Source organism: Camelus bactrianus, chromosome 2 (genome assembly GCF_048773025.1).
Source record: "Camelus bactrianus isolate YW-2024 breed Bactrian camel chromosome 2, ASM4877302v1, whole genome shotgun sequence".
Taxonomy (NCBI): Eukaryota; Metazoa; Chordata; class Mammalia; order Artiodactyla; family Camelidae; genus Camelus; species Camelus bactrianus.
In genome coordinates this window covers 113,382,530-113,403,318 of record NC_133540.1, presented here as the reverse complement: position 1 = coordinate 113,403,318, position 20,789 = coordinate 113,382,530, and the positions used below count along the sequence as shown (strand labels likewise).

The 20,789-nt window shown below is 35.7% G+C and overlaps 1 pseudogene; it reads left to right on the top strand.

Annotated features, from left to right (window-relative positions):
* Positions 1-8,830: 8,830 nt before the first annotated feature.
* On the top strand, positions 8,831-15,333 carry LOC105075302 (UBX domain-containing protein 6 pseudogene; annotated as a pseudogene).
* Positions 15,334-20,789: the final 5,456 nt, after the last annotated feature.

Below are 20,789 nucleotides of genomic sequence, written 5' to 3'. Positions count from 1 at the left end.
CACCTCGTGGCCTTTCTCTTGCCTTTCAATGCATCTCTCTGAATAAATCTACCTTCACTTAACTGTGGCTCGCTCTTGAATTCTTTCCTGTGCGAAGCCAAGGACCCACACTTGGCGAGGCACATCCCAGGGGTTCAACCGAGACCTGGGACATGGCCCTTCTCATGCCCATCTGTTTTCCTGCATCACTTAGAAAGTCCTTATGAGTTGTTTCCCTCCTATGTCTTTCGTGCTGTATGAGTGAAACCTCTAATAAATCACCTTTGAATGACTGTAATGACATTTCACAACAGGTTTAAAACAAATTTGCAACAAAAATACATGGGTATGCTTTTGTCTTCATTCTGAATCCCATAGGTCTAAAGGATTATGCCTCAAAATGTCATACTTCTGTTAGAGCAGGCAGATAGCTAGATATGAGCAGAGAAAGGGGGACACAGACCAAATGGCAGGAATTGGGCAGAAAGGAGGGGCACAGGCCAAATGCAGGAAACCACACATCATGTAAGCAGCAGGGATCCTTGGGTAGAGAAAGAAAAGCAGGAACCGTGGGGCTGATAAGGGATCGTGCCTTTTGGAATGACAAGTGGCCTGGAGAACAAAGAAAGGTGAGAAAAGGCAGGAATTTCTAGTGTCCGAATATAACCTTTTGCTCATTATGTCCTCATTTCAATAAAATTAGCCTTGCAGATCAGAAGTACCCATCATGCACCAATGCCATGACACTTCCGATCCAGACTAAATAAGGACAAAAATCCCTCCTCCCTTAGGGAAGGTGGAGTTGGGATGATAATCAGGGAATACGACCCCAAACCCTTCCCTCCCCAATGAATATTCCACCCATTAATTTTTACACCCTATGTAACTAACTTGCCGAAGAAACTCAGGGCAGCTGCTCACCGGAGCCTGCCGGCTCTCCCCTGAGAGTGTACTATCCATCCTTTAATAAATTCTCACTTTACCTTTTTTTAACCTCTAAGTCTTGTCTCTGAATTCTTTCTGGGACGGGACAAGTACCTGGAACACCGGTTGCATCTATCAGCAATACTTCTAATGTCATTCCAAGGACTAAATAGAATACACTGCATGTGTGAAACTGTTTGCAGTGTTCAAGAAGCACAGTACATACACACGTGCACGCACACACACACACACACACACCCTTTATTCCCTGGCTATCCTTTTCTCGTGAGCCGCAATTTTAATTCAAAATAAATTTGTTTTTCCTTCAATCTGGTCAGTTGCTTAGAAAATGTTAACTTTCTGGTGAATATTCACTAAGCACATTGTTAATTTCATTTAACTATTTGGTAAGAACATTTTACTGTGAATACTTGGATCCCCTTCCTTTAAAATATCATTTTATCTCATTGAACATTAGAACCCATAAAACTTTCAGCTTCCCCTGGGACTACAAAATAAATCTTGTTTGGATTAGTACCAGTTTCATTGAAATATTTAGTACATGTAAACTGATGAGATTTTTCAACTGGTAGAGATATCAAAACAAAATCTAATGAAACACTGAACGGTTAGCCACCTGACTAAGGTTTTCTAATGGACTGTACTGGATCAATCTGGGCTTGGGTATTAACAGTAAAGTCATCCACCTGCAGAATTCACATACATTAATAACTGTAGAAGAAACCTGAATAAAGTCCAGAACCCTTTCACAGGAAATCATATCCAAGGAAGAAAATACAATCAAATGCTACAGTTGCTATTTTGCTTGTGGAGCCTGAAACAAATATTTAAATAAAGTTTTTAGCAAAGCCAGGAGTTGGCTGCTTTTTTCCATTTCTTCTCTTGTTTCAACGTCTACACTTCTTTTAATGTAGAATCTTGCCTTAGGCTAATACGAGCCTTCTTTTCAAAACCACACAAACTTAGAACCAAAACAAAAAGTTCTTCTTTTGTCTTAAAGCACCTGGAGAGTTTGCTAAAATGTATGTTCTTAGAAATCATGGGCAGATAGTATAATTTGTTTGATCTCAGGGGCAATCCAGAAATCGCTAATTTAAAATTATTCCATCACAAGATTCTGAGATGGTTCATGTATCCTTTTTGATAAAATAGGCTTCCAGACTAACAGTATGATTGTTATGGCACCTATACTACTTAGGGATGTTTACCTCTAAAACTTAATAAAAAGCCTGGTATACAACAAATATTTGTTGATTGAATAAATAAATTCATTCACATCTAATCTTTAAAAATGTTATTGATTGTTCCCAAAATGTAAACTCTAATATTTTCATAAAAGCCTTTGAGTCAGCCTTGAGAAAAATTATAAACAATGTATTCTCTCTCTCTCTTTTTTTTTTTTTTTTTTTTTTTTTGCGGGAAGGTAACTAGATTTATTTATTATTTATTGGAGGTACTGGGGATTGAACCCAGGACTTCCTGCATGCTAGGCATGCACTCTTCTACTGAGCTATACCCACCCCGTTCAACGTATTCTCTTTAAAAACAACATTACTTTGTGATTCTTAATGTAGCATTAAACTTGGACTTGCTTATAACTTCAGAAAGCTTGACAATATGTACTCAGGCTTCAAATGATTGGTAGGTGGGTGTTATGAAAAATTCCACCATAACAATCTCAAGGATAGAGGCAAAATCAATAAAGCAAAATTAGGAGGCTGAGATTTATATAGACTGGGAGTGTTTATGTCAACATTTTTGCAGGCAGAGATTTTTAAATGTCAAATAGCCATTCAAATGTGTAATGAGATAATCTAGACAACAAATTTTAATATTTGCTATCCTCCAAGGATACAATTTCCAGCTTAATTTTTTTTCCCACCAATGACCTGAAAGATTTTAGCAATGAATTCATAGCTAGAAAAAATAATTTTGTCTTGAGAGATTGAATTGTCATAGTAAGAAAGTAAAATATAAAAAGTGTTAGGGGAAAAAGATGCTCTTCTCTGCAGGTTCATCCATCTGGAATATACTTCATATTCCAGTGGCTGAATAAAATTGGTTTTCTTTGGCCACACACCCACAGCCAAAACTTGAGAAGGGCACCTGCTGGTGTCATATGACCTTCTCAATAAACAGGTCATTAAAGCCTTAAAGGGAAACTGTCCATTCCATCTTCAACACGGTGGGCTTTAATCATAAGGTAAATATATTGAGGTTACAATTTAATCACAGGAGTCATACTAATTTGTTGGGAGAGAGGAGTTATGGAGTCAAATTAATACATGCAGTATCTATTCATTCAAAAATACACCAACAGTATGCTTTTTTGTCTTTTGTCCAGGCGATGAGGGTAAGGTAATGATATCAGGCTGATAATGTAAAACACTACAAAAAAGTCTGTCCAAATCTTTTAGATTATAAATAAAATGTGATATATTTTAACCTGAATGAAACTTAAATGTCTACTACCAAGTCAACAATTACCTGAACAAACAACTTCATTTATTTCACTCAGTTTCTAAGATCCCTATATGTCTGCACTTACTTTTGTAGCCTACCTCCATCCACTGTATAATAGAGATCAGGGTAGAAAAAATAAGTATTATCAATGATCACAATTAGGAAAAATAAATATCAGCATGGTTGTCACATTCTTTGTATTTTTGCCAGTCCTTAGCCAGATAAATAATTGCAAATATATATATAAAAGCCCAGTCACTTAATATGGCTACACATATATTTAAAACTAAAATATGTGTGTCCCAATAGCAATAAACATTCTAATTCTCTAGCATCAGTTAGCGTGTTATGCCCTAGACCTATTTATTCATCTTTCTGTGCCAACTAAAGAATAAAAACTCTTCGGACAATGACTACTTTTTATTTATCCCATTAGGAACTGTGATTTATTACAACATAGTGTACACTTTATATTTTGGATGAATGCATTTGTATTCTTATTCTCTTCTAAAATCATAGGTTTTAATACTTCAGCTATGTTTGCTTCTCTTTCCAATCACTAACTTAAAAAAATTATATCAATTATGGAATATACCTAGACAAACATGAACTATATTATTTGTGTTAAAAAAAAACTTTCACAATAAATTAATTCCTATTTAAAGAAGTGTTCATCTTTCTAAATGTTGCATTATGCCTAATTAAAATTAATAAGAAGAATCAGAAGCAGGAATATTCTAAACATTGTGCACCTGCTTCCAAACTACAGTGCAAATCATGAAGTAGAAATATTTTACATCATCTCTGTCCTCAAAATGAAAGTTTTACATAACTGTATTTCATCTTTTAAGTTATAATTCTAGCAGAAACTGTGGCCTCTGCTGAGTGTGGCTTTTGAATTCACCCAGGCTCAGCTGGATTCAGTCCTAGTAACCTGGGAGAAACTAGCACTTCAAATAAATAAAGGAAACTAAATTTTCACTTAAACTCACTTGTGTGGACAGAAACTGCTTTTCTCTCTGTTAAGCAAACATTTCTACGATTTGACAGGTATATCTCCCAAAGCCTCAGATACTTCAAAGGTTTCTTACAACTTAAAGGACATTTGAAAAATTTTGATGTGGATATCAGAATATTTGATTTCATAAATATCTGTTCACATCACTTATGTAAATATCTTAGAGTGTTTGTTCTGCTCTTGAAAACAACAAAATATGCAAATTACAAACATTAAAGCTGAACTATGGAATGTGTACATGGTAAGTCAATCATTTTAAAAATAAAAATCAAAAGAAATTTTGGATAAGATAAAAACAAACTAAAATAAAGTATATAAAGTAACTAAACAATTTCACATTATCTAATATAAAAATAAGCTTATATATAATTTATAAATACAGGGATGGCAGGATATTGAAAAAAATGAAGAGCCTCTGCAGAAAATTCTCTCTGTAGCTAGCTTCTCATTAGAGTCATCTGGGAAGCTTTTAAAATCATCTTATTGCTTCTAATGATGTCTAAAGACATTCTGAAGCTTCTGATAGACATTCTATTGATGTCTGGGATTTACCTTCAGAGATTCTGATTTGATTGGTCTTAGTGAAACAAGTATTCATGGATTTAAAATACTCCCAGGTCCAATGGCAGTTTCAGTTGTGCAAGGAAGAATAAGTTCTAGGGATCTAATGTGCAGCATGGTAACTACAGTTAACAGTGCTGTGCTATTGACTTGAATCTGCTAAGAGGATAGGTCTTAAGTGTTCTCACAATGACGACAAGGAAAGGAAATAAAATAGTAACTATGTGGTACGGTAGGTATGTTAATTAGCTTGATTGTGGTGATCATTTCACAATGTATGCATATATCAAAACATCAAGAGGTGTACCTTAAATATATGCAATTCCAGTTTGTCAATTATATCCCAGTAAAGCTGAAAAAAGGGAGTAAAAACCTCCCAGGTGATTCTAATTCATAGTCAGTGGTGAGACTGGTTTAGAATTAAGACCAACTAAAGCAAAGCAAATTATTCTAATATTCATTCCTTTGCAAACTGTGTCATGTGTCTATTCAATAAAATTATCATGCTTTGATTTTTTTGACTGAAAATTTCCATAAAATTGTATACTGGTTGCTTCTTTTAATTTTAATATTGTTACTATTATGTTGATTATACAATTATTTCAGTTTACAAAAAGTTCCTAATATATTTAGGTTATATATGGAGCAAAATATTTTATCCAATTTTTATACTTACTTATTAAGCTTCTAAACTTTATATTGCTATATTAATATTTTCTTTATCAGAAATAAAAATAACAAGAAGTGAAATTTGCAAATATAATGAATAAACATAGTCAACCAAATTTGTACTAATCTTACTATTAAGCACAATTATAATGAGAAATGCCAATTTTCCCCTTGAACTGAGTAGTTTCTTTATATAGCCTCCATTTACTAGATAACACAAACTTCCTACTTGACTCTGTACTATGAAATGCTACCAAAAGAGAGTGTAGTTTTATATGTCTTTGAAGAGAAGAGGCAAAATGTACTTTTAGAACTTGTGTATTTTTTTTTGCCAATTACATTTTCAGTTCATTTACATTTTCATTCCTAATAGTCGTAGTATTCTGAATATGAAGACTGAATGCCTGTTACTTGCATATATTTAGCTCAATATCTTATCATGGTGCATTTTACATTGAAATATCTTGATAATTAAAGTTTCAATGGGTGATTTCTTAAATTTATTACTACATTATCATTTTATGTACATTGTAATTTACAACCTGAATTAGTAGCTTGTACTATTGTCATTAAGAAAAATAGAAAAAAAATAGCAGCAATTATAAACAGTATGAGTTGATGTAAGCATTTTTGTTAGCCCTGAAGCAGTTCTGATAGTTTTATTGTCTTAATCAACTTAGTCAACTCTGTTTATTGCTCTTTGGAGGTGGCAGTTTTGAACACACGCTGGGGTGTTAGCTCACCACTGCCAAATTAAAAATGATAATTCTCATGCGTGAAATAACTGAATGGACTAATGACCAAATATCTTTATAATGTGAGCCAGTGTTGCAGCAGGTGGCCAAACAATTATACACCAGAACAGAATACATCCCTAAAGTAAAGAAAAAAATAAATAAATAAAGACACTTATAATATAATCAAAACAAAGACATTAAGAAGACAGAAAAAATAAATACATATATATTTTTTGTATCTGTATCAATAATTACACACACTGAAGATTTAATATTTTGTTGTAAATAGTATAAGATCCCTACCTTAAAAGTTTAATTCCACAGGGGTTCATGGAATATATATTTATTGAGTGTATATGAGAAAAAATGAAAATATGAGGAAAGAACCAACATTATCAGAGCTCTTGACCTTGTGGAATTGACAGTCATTTTTCAGGAGATTTACCTCTGGTTAGTGTACCATTGCATAGGAAAATTCTGAAAATTAAGACTGATTATGACAAGTAAATTTTTGGAAAGAGTGACTTGGGAGGTAGACAAAGCATAGATCATGAAATGTCTTATATTCCAAGTGTGACTTTGAAATTTATCTTGGATGCAAAGAATAGTCACATATATACACAATATATGTGACAATATATAGGTTTACAATATATAGGGAAATTATTCTTGCAGCAAGATGGAGAAGTCAAGTGACTGATTAGGAGTTTTCTGTAATAATCCAGATGACGTTTTACTATAGGCAGTACTGAATTAATGACTGTGAATGAAGAACAGAGAGCAGATTCAAATAATCTCTAGAAAGGGGGGAGGGTATAGCTCAGTGGTAGAGTGCATGCTTAGCATGCACAGGGTCCTGGGTTTGAATCCCAGTACCTCCACTAAAAGGTAAATAAATTTAATGACCTCCTCCCACTCCCCAAATAATCTCTAGAAATTAGACATAAATGCTTTTGTGACAAATCAGAGAAGGCATAAGTGTAAACGAAAACTCTGATGGAATCTCCCAGATACCAGGTTGGGCATATAGACAAAAGATGCTCTCACTAAGTGATCAGGAACTACAGAAGGAGAAGCTGTTATTGAGGATAAGACATGAGTGTAACTTAGAATCTTCCTTCTCAGAGAGAGCTCTAAGGACCGACAGCTTGGCATCACTTGGGAGTTTGTTAGGAGTCCCAATTTCGATTTTCTCACGATCTGTTGAATCAAAATCTATATTTAACACAATTCCTAGGTAATGCAAAATCATGTATATAATATAGAACATGTTAAATTTGAGCTGCTTAGAGTAGATTAGTTACAAGGTAGGTGTAGAAATCAGAAATATAAATATGAATACAGTAGAGAGCATATAATGGAAATATAAATTTGAGAAATGTCAGAAGAGATAGTCATGGGAATAAATTAAAATTTCCTGAAGAAAGTGTACAGCAAGAGGAAATGGATTTCGAATATTCAAAGAGAAGTTAGAAGAAGGAGCAATGAAGGAAGCGAAGAAGAAAGTCTCTAAAAGGAAATTGGGATAATTGAGATTAGAATAGTGTCATATAATTTGTTGCAACGGGAAGGGAAGATAATCCTAATAAGATTACTCCTTTCACTAAGTGACAGCCTAAAAAAGGGCCAGTGCATTTGGCAATTGGAGAGTTACTGGTTCACAATGCAAACACTTTTTGTGAAATAACAGATCAAAATACAGATCCCCAAAGATTGAGTGATTGGCAGGTGAGGAGGAGAATAGACTTCTTTCTGTCTTAAAGGAGAGAGATAAGCTAGTGGTTAGGGCATAGTAGGCGATCTGTGAAATGGCCCTCAGAGAGCCCCACCCTTGTGTAATGCTCTCCTCCTGTGAGCTGGCTTTATGGACTGGGTTTTAATGAACAGAATTTGGTTGAAGGGATAGGATGTCAGTTATGAGATCATATTGCAAAAAAAGACTGTGGCTTCCTTTTTAGAGACTCTCTCTTCATGGCCACCCACCTGCTGGTCTGTAAACTGTTGGTCTAGTGATTGAGCTTGGAGGCAGAATCTAGCCCAGGAGTTCTTGAGAAACTTGCAGCCCCAGCCAATAGCTTAACGGTAGACTCTTGAGAGATCAGAGACATAACCACCCAGCTCAAATGCACCCAGATTCCTGATCAACAGAAACTATGAAGTAACAAATATTTTTTTTAAAGAGTAAGATCAGAGTGATTTTTACACAGCCATAAAAAATTAATACAGATTTTGTTTCTTAGAGATTGGATACTCTCCTAACCTCTATGGAGAACTGGCATTGGAACCAGGCAGTGAACGTTGAGGGAGTGACTGTGAAGGCTTAAAGGGCAACAAACACATTGTTCATAGAATTCAGGATGCTGAGGAGCCTGTGGATGAGCAAGGAGCATATTCCTGAAAACTGAAGAAAAGGAAATCATTGTTATGTAGCAGAAGAAATTAAATGTTATTGGCAGTTATGCAGAAATCAGAACATGTGTCTGATGAGCTAGACCACCTACCAAAGGAGGTTTCAAAGCCCAGTGTTGAAGGTGCTGCTTGGTTTATTCTTGTTATCGAGGGTAAAACGTAGAGGGGAAAAAAATAAATTGATGGAAGACTACTAAAAAAAGAAGCCAGAACTTGATGGCTTGGGGAGAAAAAGTGCTAAAATTAGGTGCTAAAATTTAAAAAAAAAGAAAAAAAAAAGGCTCCAGCAAAGATCAAATCCAAGGCACTACCAGGAAAATATGGTATAAAGCTGAAGCTAGAGGTGTGCCTGTAAAACCTTTTATTAGGATCTCAGAAAGATCAAAGGTGGTGCCTCAGAGCGCTGTGTAGTCACATAAAAGGCCCTTTAAAGAGATTAAGGGTGTGCTCCAAAGATCCTCTCAATCAAACAATAGGGTCTGTGTGAAGTCTAAGAGGGTTGCCCTCCAGCCTTCTTGACAGGAGCCAAAAGTAGAGACAGATTTCTATCTAAGAGATAGTCTGAAAAAGTGAACCCCAAGAAGACTTATAAAAGACCCACAAAGTCCTTTAAACACTTATCTATATACAGAAACATCACCACCCAATTGAACTGAAAAAGGCATTTGGGCCCCCCAAACCTCTGCAGTGAGAAAGTAGGCTGGGAAAACCACTCAGCTTCAAATGCATCTTTTTGTAAGAGAGGAAAAAATGTCTCTGAGAGCAGAACCGAGAACCCGGAAAGCAGAGCGAACTTGGAAACCAATCCTCACTCAGTCCCGCCTTGAGGTGACTAGGGCTCCCCTGCAGCTGGATTTCAATCTTCTGGGACACTCTGAGCAAGAGGCACCTCATTAAGTCACACTGGGTTTCTGACCCGTGAAAACTGAGATTGTAAAAGTGTGTTGTTTTAAATTGTTAAGCTTTGGAGTAATAAATAAATTACTGGTAGAGAAGGAGAGATGGACATTTAGAAACAAATTTGTGTAGCGATGAGTTTATAGGAGAAGCAAGAGTATTGTCGGTCAGACTGATCTTGATTAAGAGACGTGATATTACTTTCCAGAGATGAAAAGGAAAGTGGATTATGATTCATTTTGAGGTAGTTTGAGAACATACTTTGTTGATTATATTTTCTTGACAAAAAAGGAGATAAAGATAGAACCATGGGTTTGACACTGAGTAAATTAAACTCGAACGGAATTTGGGAATGATCAAACCAGAGACAAGAGAAAGAATTATCAGAAAATGCTGATGGCAAGACAGAAATTAACACTAGTATATTTGTACTGCAGGATGGGTAGGATAGAGGCATCAGGATGAACGATTTAGGTGCAGTTTCAGAGAGAAAAGATGATTTACTTGACCTATAGTTTGAGTTGAAGACTCTAGAAGAGGGGCCAAGCTATTTCTGGATATTGCCAACAGATATTGAAGTCATGAATCGTGGGATCTATTGTAGATAAGAAAATGTATAAAACCAAAAGGTCTTAGCAGACTAGGAGAAAATGGTGGGACCTAATATCTGATCTATTTGGATTCAGAACATAAGAAAAAGAGAATATGACTGGAAAATGCAATTTGGAAGTCTGTGTTTAGAGTTTCAGGTGCATGGCTTAGCCATTCCAGTGCATGATTATGAAGAAAGGAAGCACACTTCTGTTAGCACAGGCAAGTAGACAGCTAGATGTGAGGAGAGAAAGGGGAATGCAGGCCAAATGGCAGGAACCGGGCAGAAAGCAGGGGAGTGGGCCAAATGCAGAAAACCATACATCATGTAAGCACCAGGGGTCCCTGGGCAGAGGAAAAAAGCAGGAACCTTGGGGCTGATAAGCAGTCACACATTTTGGGGTGACAAGCAGCCTGAAGGTCAACAAGAAAGGTAGGAAAAAACAGGGATCTCCAGTATCCGAATGTAACCTTTTGCTTATTATGCCCTCATTTCAATAAAATTAGCCTTGCAGATTAGAAATACCCATCATGCACTGACTCCATGACACTTCTGATCCAGACTAAATAAGGACAAAAATCCCTCCTCCCTCTCGGAAGGTGGAGTTGGGCTAAAAATCAGGGACTAAGACCTCAAACCCTTCCCTCCCTAATGGATATTCCGCCCATTCATTTTTAGTCTGTATAATGAACCTGCCAAAGAAACTCAGCATAGCCGCTCACTTGAGTCTACCCGCTCTCCCCTTGAGAGCATACTAGCTATCCCTTAATAAATCCTCACTTTACTTTCTTAACCTCTGCAACTTGTTTCTGAATTTTTTCTGGGATGGGACTAGAATCTGGACACCAGTTACAAGTACCAGCAACACTTCAGTGATGTGGTATTATATGAGGCATAGATTTTTTAGGGGGTTAAGGCAGGGATAATCAGAGATTAGAGAGATATGCCAAAACGCTATGGAAGGAAGACCAATCCCAGAGTTTTAAAAAAAGTATGTAGATTAATAGATTGAGGATATTTTATTTTCCTTGTGAATTTACAGAGAAGACGTATACTTCTAGGACAATAGTTCTATGTATGTATAAAAAATAATGAGGCTGTATAAATGCTAAAATATTCACATTTTGTAATACTCTGTGGGCCTAAAGAAATAATAATAAAAAATTTTGTGTCATACATGATAGTTGTTTGTTATAAAAAACAAAAAAAGTATCTCTATGCTGTATCTTTTCTAATTCTAATATATTTATTTTGAAATATAGTTTAACATATTTTATCATTAAAAAATCAATAGAGATACAAAATTGGAGAATTTTTAAAATTGCAAAATGAAGAATTTAAATACAACAATTAACCTATTATCTCCACATTCACAGAGAAAAAGTATCTTGATATCATGAAATATTTTCTTTTAACCTTTTATCCATTTGCAAACTTAAACCCAGAAATGCACATATATACACAAATTGTTATTATAAATGCAGTTTGATATCTTGCTTTAAATTATCAATTATAGTACTGACACAAAATATTAAATTAACCCTTTAAATTGTATCACTGATATTTTCCTACAGCTTAGATATTTTTAATAATTTCTAAATATTTCATCATACAGGTTTATCCCACTTCACTTAACAATTTTCCTGTTTTACCAGAAATATAAATGTTACTATGTTCTTTAATTGAGGATAATGTAATGAACATCTTAATCCACACACCTTTGGGTGAGGTCCTATCCTTTTAGGCTAAATAGTGGAAATGTGTTAGATTTTAGATACATTTTTTTGAAGACTGAAGATAAGATACATCCTGCCAAATTGGTGTTATAAAAGTTTTTTTTTTCCTTAAAATATTTGTACAATCTTCAGCTTTGTAATAGTGAAGCTTTTTTCCCCCAGTTGACATGGTCGTTACTGAGTATTAGAGCATATATAAAAGTCCTATTATCTGATACCATAATGATCAGTGGGCTTTAATTAAATAGAACAAAAAACAGTTAAAGTGAGAATGTAGGTAAATGAATTGAATTTAATTCAAAATATATTGTTACATCAAATTTTGAAACACAGTATACCAGCTGTCTTCATGTCTAATGCTGGGGCTTGACTTCTTCAAGACAGGCTGTTGGAAAGGGAAGGTAAGTGTGAACAATAGGAACCCCACAAGCCTATGCAGGAGCCCACCTGAGGATCGGAGGCCATGCCAGTTTTCACTAACGTTAACCTCGATGATGTGGGTGTTCTACAGAAGCTGACATCCTTCATCTTGGAGCTAACCCCACACTTGACCCAGGAGTCAGGAGTCTGAAGGAGGATCAAAGAGCAGTTGGAGAAGCTCTGGATCAGCAGCAACCCCATGCCAACAAGGTAAGTCATCAAATGACTGGCAATGTGAGTCAGCTACAAAAGTTCCTGATGACCCTGACCTGACCTCCTGAGCGTAAAAAAGCTGCTGCTCTATTTCAGTCCTCTATACCTAGTGCAAAAATGTCTCTTATGGCCTAAGCAGAAACATGAGGGAAAGGACCCCTAGAGTACATGCTGGCAATGCTGACACTTCACAAAGCCACCACATGCAATCAAGGTCTTTGAGATTATTCGTGTGTTCTCATCATCATCACTTTCTGGAATAAAGCATATGTTCTTTGACTTCCAAACCTGATGTAACGGGAGTGAGTACTTAAGAATCCCTTAAAAATAATTTGAATGCAGAATCTTCTTAGATTTTTATACATGTGTACACATATATACACATATATACCCAAATTTTATTTACTTTTTGCTTCCTCCCAAAATGACAGCAATATTTTTTTTTAATTTGACATCGTTAGGTTATATAAAATTACTTAATTTTGTTTTTACAGAAACAACAATAGTGTTTCTTTTTCATTCACATTTTATAAGCATGTCTGATTGTTAAGTAAATGAGGCAATTATAAAAAATAAATGTGCCACCAGTCTAAACAGATTTGGGAACAATACAATAGAATGCTGTTAAGCACACAACTCTGTGTGGGAGGAGAAGGTCATGACCGTAACTGAGAGTAACCTACTAATCACTGATTTTCAGCCTGCCTTGGGCAACCATGGTCAATATATTTTAATGGATGAAAAGGAGACATCAGCTAGTGTGCTGTGCCTGTTAAACAGAGATCCGTCAGGAAAACAGTGACTTCAAATTTGTACCAAATTCCATACCACACATATAGACCTTTTTCTAAAAAACATACATGCACATAATTAGACACATGTATATAAATATACACATATATGCGTATAGATACTTAGAGATGTCCACAGAAAATGAGGGAGAAAGGCTCTGAATTATACCTACAACAATATGCAGTAGTATGCTGGAGCCGGCTCTCATTGGCTTACAGAAGCCAATTGTCTGCATCTTTTCCAAATCCACATCAGTCACATCATGTTGGTGGCTTGAAACAAGGCATAGTGGGAATAGCTACACTTTGAAATTGACCAATGTTATAAATAGGAGTTTGGCCAGGTGCTCATTGCAGGGGAAAAGCCAGTTGTCAGACTCTTACCAGCACACCACTTGTTATACATATATGCACACACACACACACACATGCATGCACACATCCAACTGTTTTAGGACTATTGCAATATATATGAAACAGTTCATTATTTTAAAACACCTCAGTAAACTAGTTTTGTTTCTGATACAGATATTTTTGTGTTTTATTTCTCTGAAGTTTACATATAGCCTATAATTAATTGCATTTTGTAATTGGCTCAGGTTTCTTTTCCCCTTGGTGTTATAATAAATAAAGTTACACCTTATGATCAGCTGTGTCATAGGTTTAATGACTTTTATGCACTGTGACACATTAACCATTCTATTTTTGCTGAATTTTTTGTTTGTTTCCAGTTTTTCACAAGTACAAAAGATGCTATAATGATATATTAGTACACATTTATTTTATCGTCTCCAGCCTGGGATCCACTGATGATGCACTGACCATGGCAGCAGCTGCCCTGGTGGACTGGAGCAGAAGCAACTCAGGGCCCCGGGGCCCCACAACTCAGGTCTCCATGCAGAGCCAGGTGAGAAAAGAACTCACCGCAGAAGCAACTCTGAGTGGGAGCCTGGAGCTCCCAACACCAAGAGATGCTTGAGCCTAAAGGAGAAGGCTCCACCCATAGCTGTGCCTGGAGTGAACTTCACCTTCCCACTTGCAGGAGCCGCTCTGAGGAAGGATCAGAGGGATGCCCACATCAGATGGATCATTCTCTCTCTGGCACTTTTCCAACCACCCAGTAATTGCTTCTGTCACGGAGATTCACACATTCAACAGGGTGAATGTAATGGGGAGCAGCTGGGTGTGGACACCATTGTCAAGCATCTGGGCAGTATCCTTCTGCATCCTGAGTAGAAGTACCAGAAGAACAAGGTTTTCCAGCAGCACATTAACTGCCTGGAAGGGACCACAGGTTTCTGAGGCCACTGGCTTCCAGAAGGCAATGCTTCCAGCTTCCAGTCAGGAGCGCCCCCGAAGAATTCTATGTGCTGAGAGAGGTCGCCCGGGTCCGGCCCCAGAGCCTGGAGAGGCACCAGGAGCAGCTGCTGAGCGCCAAGCCAGTGCAGGCCACCTGACCCACAGCGTGGGGTCTTCCCGCCCTTGCCCCTGGCCTGACTTCTTCAAACTTACTGCAGAGGAGATCAAGCTAGCTCAGAAGCTCAGGTCTGAGGTCGTGGATGGGCCAAGCATGGTGAGTGCAGAAGGAGGCACTAGAGAGAGATGCGAAATACACCTACTCACTGATGCGTGTTGGCTTCTCCAACTGCTCCTCCTCCAGGGGACTTTCTAAGCCGTGGCAGAGTGGAAGGCAGGTCGGTACTGCGCTGGTTCTTCCCGGAGGCCTTGCTCAGCGGCTGGCCTCGGGAGGGCACAAGATATCGGAAGAGGAGAACCTGGCCTTCCAAAAGTGGGACTAGTACCCTCAGCCCTCCTGACTTTCTCTGGGGATACATCCATGTTAGAGGACATCAAAGCTGTGGGAGTTGAGCAGAACTCCTCTACCCTGAAAGTCAGCATATGACTGTGGTGGGGGCGGGGGTGGGGTGAGGGGAAGAAAGAGAATTCAGTCCACAGCACTGAAAACAATTGCAAGAGTTTGGGTGAGAACAGGTGATGGCTCAGACTAAGGTGATAAGAAAGGCAGAGAGAAGAGAGAGCTTCCCTCTGGCAGTCGATCTCTTCTAACAGTAGCTTTAAGAAGAATCACCAATGGCATAGTTAGAAAGAGACTGATGTGAGGAAATCAGATGGTTCAAGCGTAACTCCAAGATGTTTGGCTTGTATGAAGCCAATTTATGAGTCTGGAAGACCTGGTAAGAGCAAATGTAAAGAGAATTATCAATATTTCTGCTATGGCCAAGTTACCTTTAAGCTTCTGAACGGGGGTTTAAAATTGCAATATCAGAGAAGTAGTATTTCTGCATTTGTATTTTTCTGGAAAAACTGGGGTTGGAGATACAGTCTGAGGAATCAGCATATGGATAGCATTTAACGTTAGGCAACTGGATAGACTCACTCAGGGAAATGCATAAATAGAGGTAAATAGAAGGTTCAAGACTGAGCCAAGACGAAATAGTAATATTCAGAGCTGAGCAGATGAATAAGTACCAAAAATAGGTATTAAGTGTGGCTGATGAGAGAGAAAGAGAAACAGGAGAATAAGGAGTCAGGAAGTCAAGAGAAGGAAGTACTTAAAGGATGAAGGTGAGGTTCACTGTCATGACAGTTTAAATGGAGTGCCATCAGTGGAAGAGTTTTGGAATAAATCATAAATCGAATATGGGAAATGAGGATGCTGATTATGGACAACTATTTAAGTAATTTTAGCTACAAAGTGGAATGGAAAAAATAGGGTCATAGCTGAAGGGAAATGTAAGACCAGAAGATATTTTTATCTTAATTGGAGATTCTAGGAGATATTTGTACGCTGATGGAAATTATGGCATGGAAGGGAAGAAATCAAGAATGCATGAGAGAGAATAATCGGAGGGCATCAGTTGAGAAGGCAAAAATAGACGTGATCCCGCGCTCAGGCAAAACAGATGTTGTTGACCAGAACAGGGCACGAATCTGTAGTAACAGAGCTGAAAGCAGAGGATATGCATGTAGATGAAGGTAAATTGGTAGATTGGGTGTGAGGATGATGAGAGATTCCCCAAAAGATACTCATATAGAACATCTTCATAATTTCAGGGAGTTTCATTGTTCCGCACTAATCTAGACAATTTTTACCATCTTAAAATTATAGAAATATCTTCTGGTTTTTCCAAAAATGTACATTTTATATATTATGTTTTTATTTTAAATCTGAAAAGTATTTTTATACTTGCTGTACATTAAATATCTAATTTGATTTTTTCCCAAGAAGTAGCCAATTATCTTTAAGACGTGTTAAAAACTCATCCTTTCCCCACTACATTAAAATATCAACTTTATTGTGTATAATGCCACTTTTTTATATGTGCATATGTTGCATTTATAGCATATAGGAGATATATACATATATTTATATATTAACATCTGCTATTAGGTTTCAAATCTTTTACATTTGATTATTTACTTATCTTTATGTCTGTGATACATTATTTTTAATTTCTGTGGATTTATGGTACAGTATGGCAAATATCCTATCATTAGCTCTCCTATTCAAAAAACTATTAGCTTTTCTGCTATATTTTTCTTTACTGATGAACATTTCAGTAAGTTGGCTATGCTCCTATCTATGTTCTATATATTTTAGAAAAGTCTTGTTGCAATTTAATTATATTATAATTTAATTTTACAGTATCACCATTTTAATGTTATATGTCTCTTAATTTATTAGAAACTTTTATATTATTAAAAATTTTTATAATATTTCTTTTTTTATAAATCCATCCCTGTTCATACCTGTTTTTAATAGTTGTTATTGCCATAATAAACATCTTATGTTATTTTATTAATTTTTGTATTTTATGTTGATTTCCTCTACAACCAACATACTACATGTATCTTATTAATTTTCATAATTTAAAGTTGATCACCCTTGTTTTATTAAGATGAATAATTGCATTATCTCCATAGAAATAACATCCTAAAAGTGATAAAAAACAATTCCTGATATTTACATTACATATATTCTTTCCTTTTTCTTGGCTGTTTTTAAGTTTCTGTTGAATTAGTGGAGGTATTTCTATTTTTTTTCCTCACTAGAATTTTTATTTAGGACTCCAGTAGCTACTATTTATCAGACTAGAGAAATTTCTTTTGATAACTAATTAATTAAGAGTGCATATTGGAAATAAATATTATATTTAGTATAATATTTTGAGGACACCTGGCAAATATCTGGTGCATATTACATAATAATCAAATTTTAATATTATAAATTATACAAATATATTTCCTGATGTGAAAACATCATTATAAAAATATTCTATATCTTTCTCTTTCTTCAATCAATTTTTCATTTTTATCACAACACAGTTGTAAATAATTCCTTCTGTGTGCATGATAAACTTCTGAATCTTTCCCTGGATGAAAATATATTTTGCCTTTTGACTTAAGTACTTGGTTTATTTGAGTGTCCTTGAGAATATTGACTTATCATTTATCACCTGGTCACTAAAACAAAGAGCTGGTGCTAATTTGATTATTCATACATTTCAGACAACTTTCTTTTTCTTTCTGAAACCTCTTTGAACTCTTATATTTTTATTATTATTTTAACTTTTTTTTTTTTTTTTTTTTGCACTTGGTGTCTGAAACTTTATCCCTCCAGCCCTAGGCAATTTTGAGAATTTATTATTACTATTACCATTACTTATTATTACAATGGATTTCTTTCTACCATTTTTTTCTCTTCTGAATTGTCTTTGAGATGCATGAGAAAAGCTAGTCTCTTCTCTTTTTCATAACCTTTCTCTCACCCTTCACATTTCTTTGGCCTTTTACACTCACTTCTTAGAGAATGTCATGACACTGGCTCTCAGCACACAATGCACTCATCAGCTTTGTCCATCATTCTTTTTAATTCATCTAGTGAGATTCTGATATTAATTTTCACCTGAAGGTGAAACAGGAAACTGATCATTTTCTTTTATTGCAGTTCAGCTTTACTGTTTGCTTGGATTTGGAATTTCTAATATTAATAATATTTTATACATGTAAAATAAAATATCTATTAACACAGCTATAAGCTACGAATCACAATAATAAAATGAACAAAGTAAAAACAAAAAATAATCAAAACAGTCAAATCTACCTATGTTCTTCCCCAAATCTCATTCCTCTGCCTCTACACTTTGAATTTTTGTTATTTATTCTTTTGCATCTTTTTTGAACTGAATTATCATCTATGCATATAATCTGAAATCTATTGTTTAAGATTAAAAAACATAAAGATAGTGTCATATACATATAGTCCACAGAAATTTGTTTTTCACTCAACTTTGTGTTTCTAAAATTTATGCATGTTGTTGTATTCACCTTTTTTTCAAGACTGTATAAAACTCCATTGGATAAACAGTCCACAATTTTTTACCCAGTCTTCATTTTATGAACAAGTGACTTATGTTTCTGGTTTTATTCTGTTTTGTCTTTGTTTACTCCTTCATTCAATGATGTGTATGTCTCTTCAAGGGTATGTGCAGGAGTCATGTAGGTACTATACGTACAAGTGGAATTTCCGGGTATATTTATCTTCGGTTTCATGAGATAATACCAGTTGTTTCCCAACAGTATTATACTAATTTATATCTAATTCTTTAATTATTATAACTCTAGAATCCTGTATATTTTAATACCAGTAAAAAACACTGTTCGTCATTTATTTATCAAAAATACGGTTTTTTACATCCTTTCTCCCAATTACATTTCAATATTCTTTGTCAAGTTATTGTAATCTTGTGGTAGAATGCCATTAATCTTTGCAGTTAATCTTCCCATATTAAATGCAATGCCTCATTATTTATCCAGATATTATTTTATGACTATCAGGAATGTTTGATAGTTCTCAGTATCTCCTAATATCCTAAATAGTCTATTGATTTTGTACACAGATTTCTTTCTCACTTGGCACTTTATAAGCACATTTCTTGGGCTGAATCACTGAAATCACATCACAGAATGCTGCATGTAAATTGTTGTTTGCTCATTTGTTTGTTTGAATAATCCAATCTCAGCTCATCCCCTTACAGGTTAAAGCTTGATATCTAAGCATCTTCCACCTCATCCTAACTTTGTGGTAAAATCTGAAAGGCAGACCCAGCACAGGGCAGAAACAGTGTCCATTTTTGTATGCAGAGGTATTTCCTTGCTATTCTAATGGTTTTTCCTATATATTACCTGCTAATTTGATTTTTTGCACCTATATCTGTGTTTAATCCATCGCTGCTTTTAACAGGCTTGACCAGAGGTAAAGAATGATTAATGAGGAAAGTGTGGCAAGACTCTACGTTCAATTTAGTGTGTAAGAAATCAACTGCACAATAAAGAACTGGATGAAAAAGATCATCAACAGGAAAGAACAGTGTATGAAGACAAGAAACATTTCTGTGTTCTCAGAAAACAGACAAGTAGAATGATACAAGTGGTTATTTTATTTCTAGCTATGCTGCATTTATTCACAACAAAATATCAATGAAAACAGTATCAAAAATACCTTCAAAATCAAAAAAAGGAAAACATGGCATTTTTTAATTAAATTGCTGAGTTTGGAGAGGAAGCCTCTTTTATTAGATCATGTTTAGCCAAAAGCAACCTAAGGAGAGGACTTGAATTGAGGTGGTTAATTTCAGTGATGTCCCAAGGAGCAGAGGTGAGGAATCAGGAAGAGAAATACAAAGCAGCTTAAGGGTACATTGTACAAGTGCCTGCTCCATTGAGTCCTTAAACTAAAAGTAGCAACTTAATAGAATATCCAATTGAAATATCGTCTGTAAAGAGGAAAATATGTCTTAGCTATCTCTAAATCAAAAACTTTAACTATAACCTGGGAAAATCCTACTGAGGGAAAAGGCTAAACAAAAAATTCTTTAATTCTTTCCTGCTGAAAGAGAATAACTCACACTATCAGAAGGTGATAACACAAGGTTTAAACAAAATCGTCTGAATCTATACGTATCTTAGAAGTATAATCAACTTCCAATTTTAGAGTTAATAAGCCTTACTTGACTAATTTATATACATATGAATAATTTTTTTTCCCCCAGTTTTCCAGTTTCCTAACTCTTTTAGATGAAAAGGCAAAGAAAGCATTTTAGAATTTGATGTCAAGGGCAAATCTTTAATGACTATGGTAAGTTTCTTGTCATCCTCTTGTAAAACAAAGGATGTTGCTACCGTCCAGTTCTACAAGAATTGAGTCATTAGCCACAACAATCATTGACATACAGTACACCCCGAAAGGAGTTCGAGGTGAAGATCAGGATGAGGCACTGTGTGCTCTGGGAAAGCGGGCAGAACTAGCCCTCAGATAGTAAGGTATTTAGGGGAAAT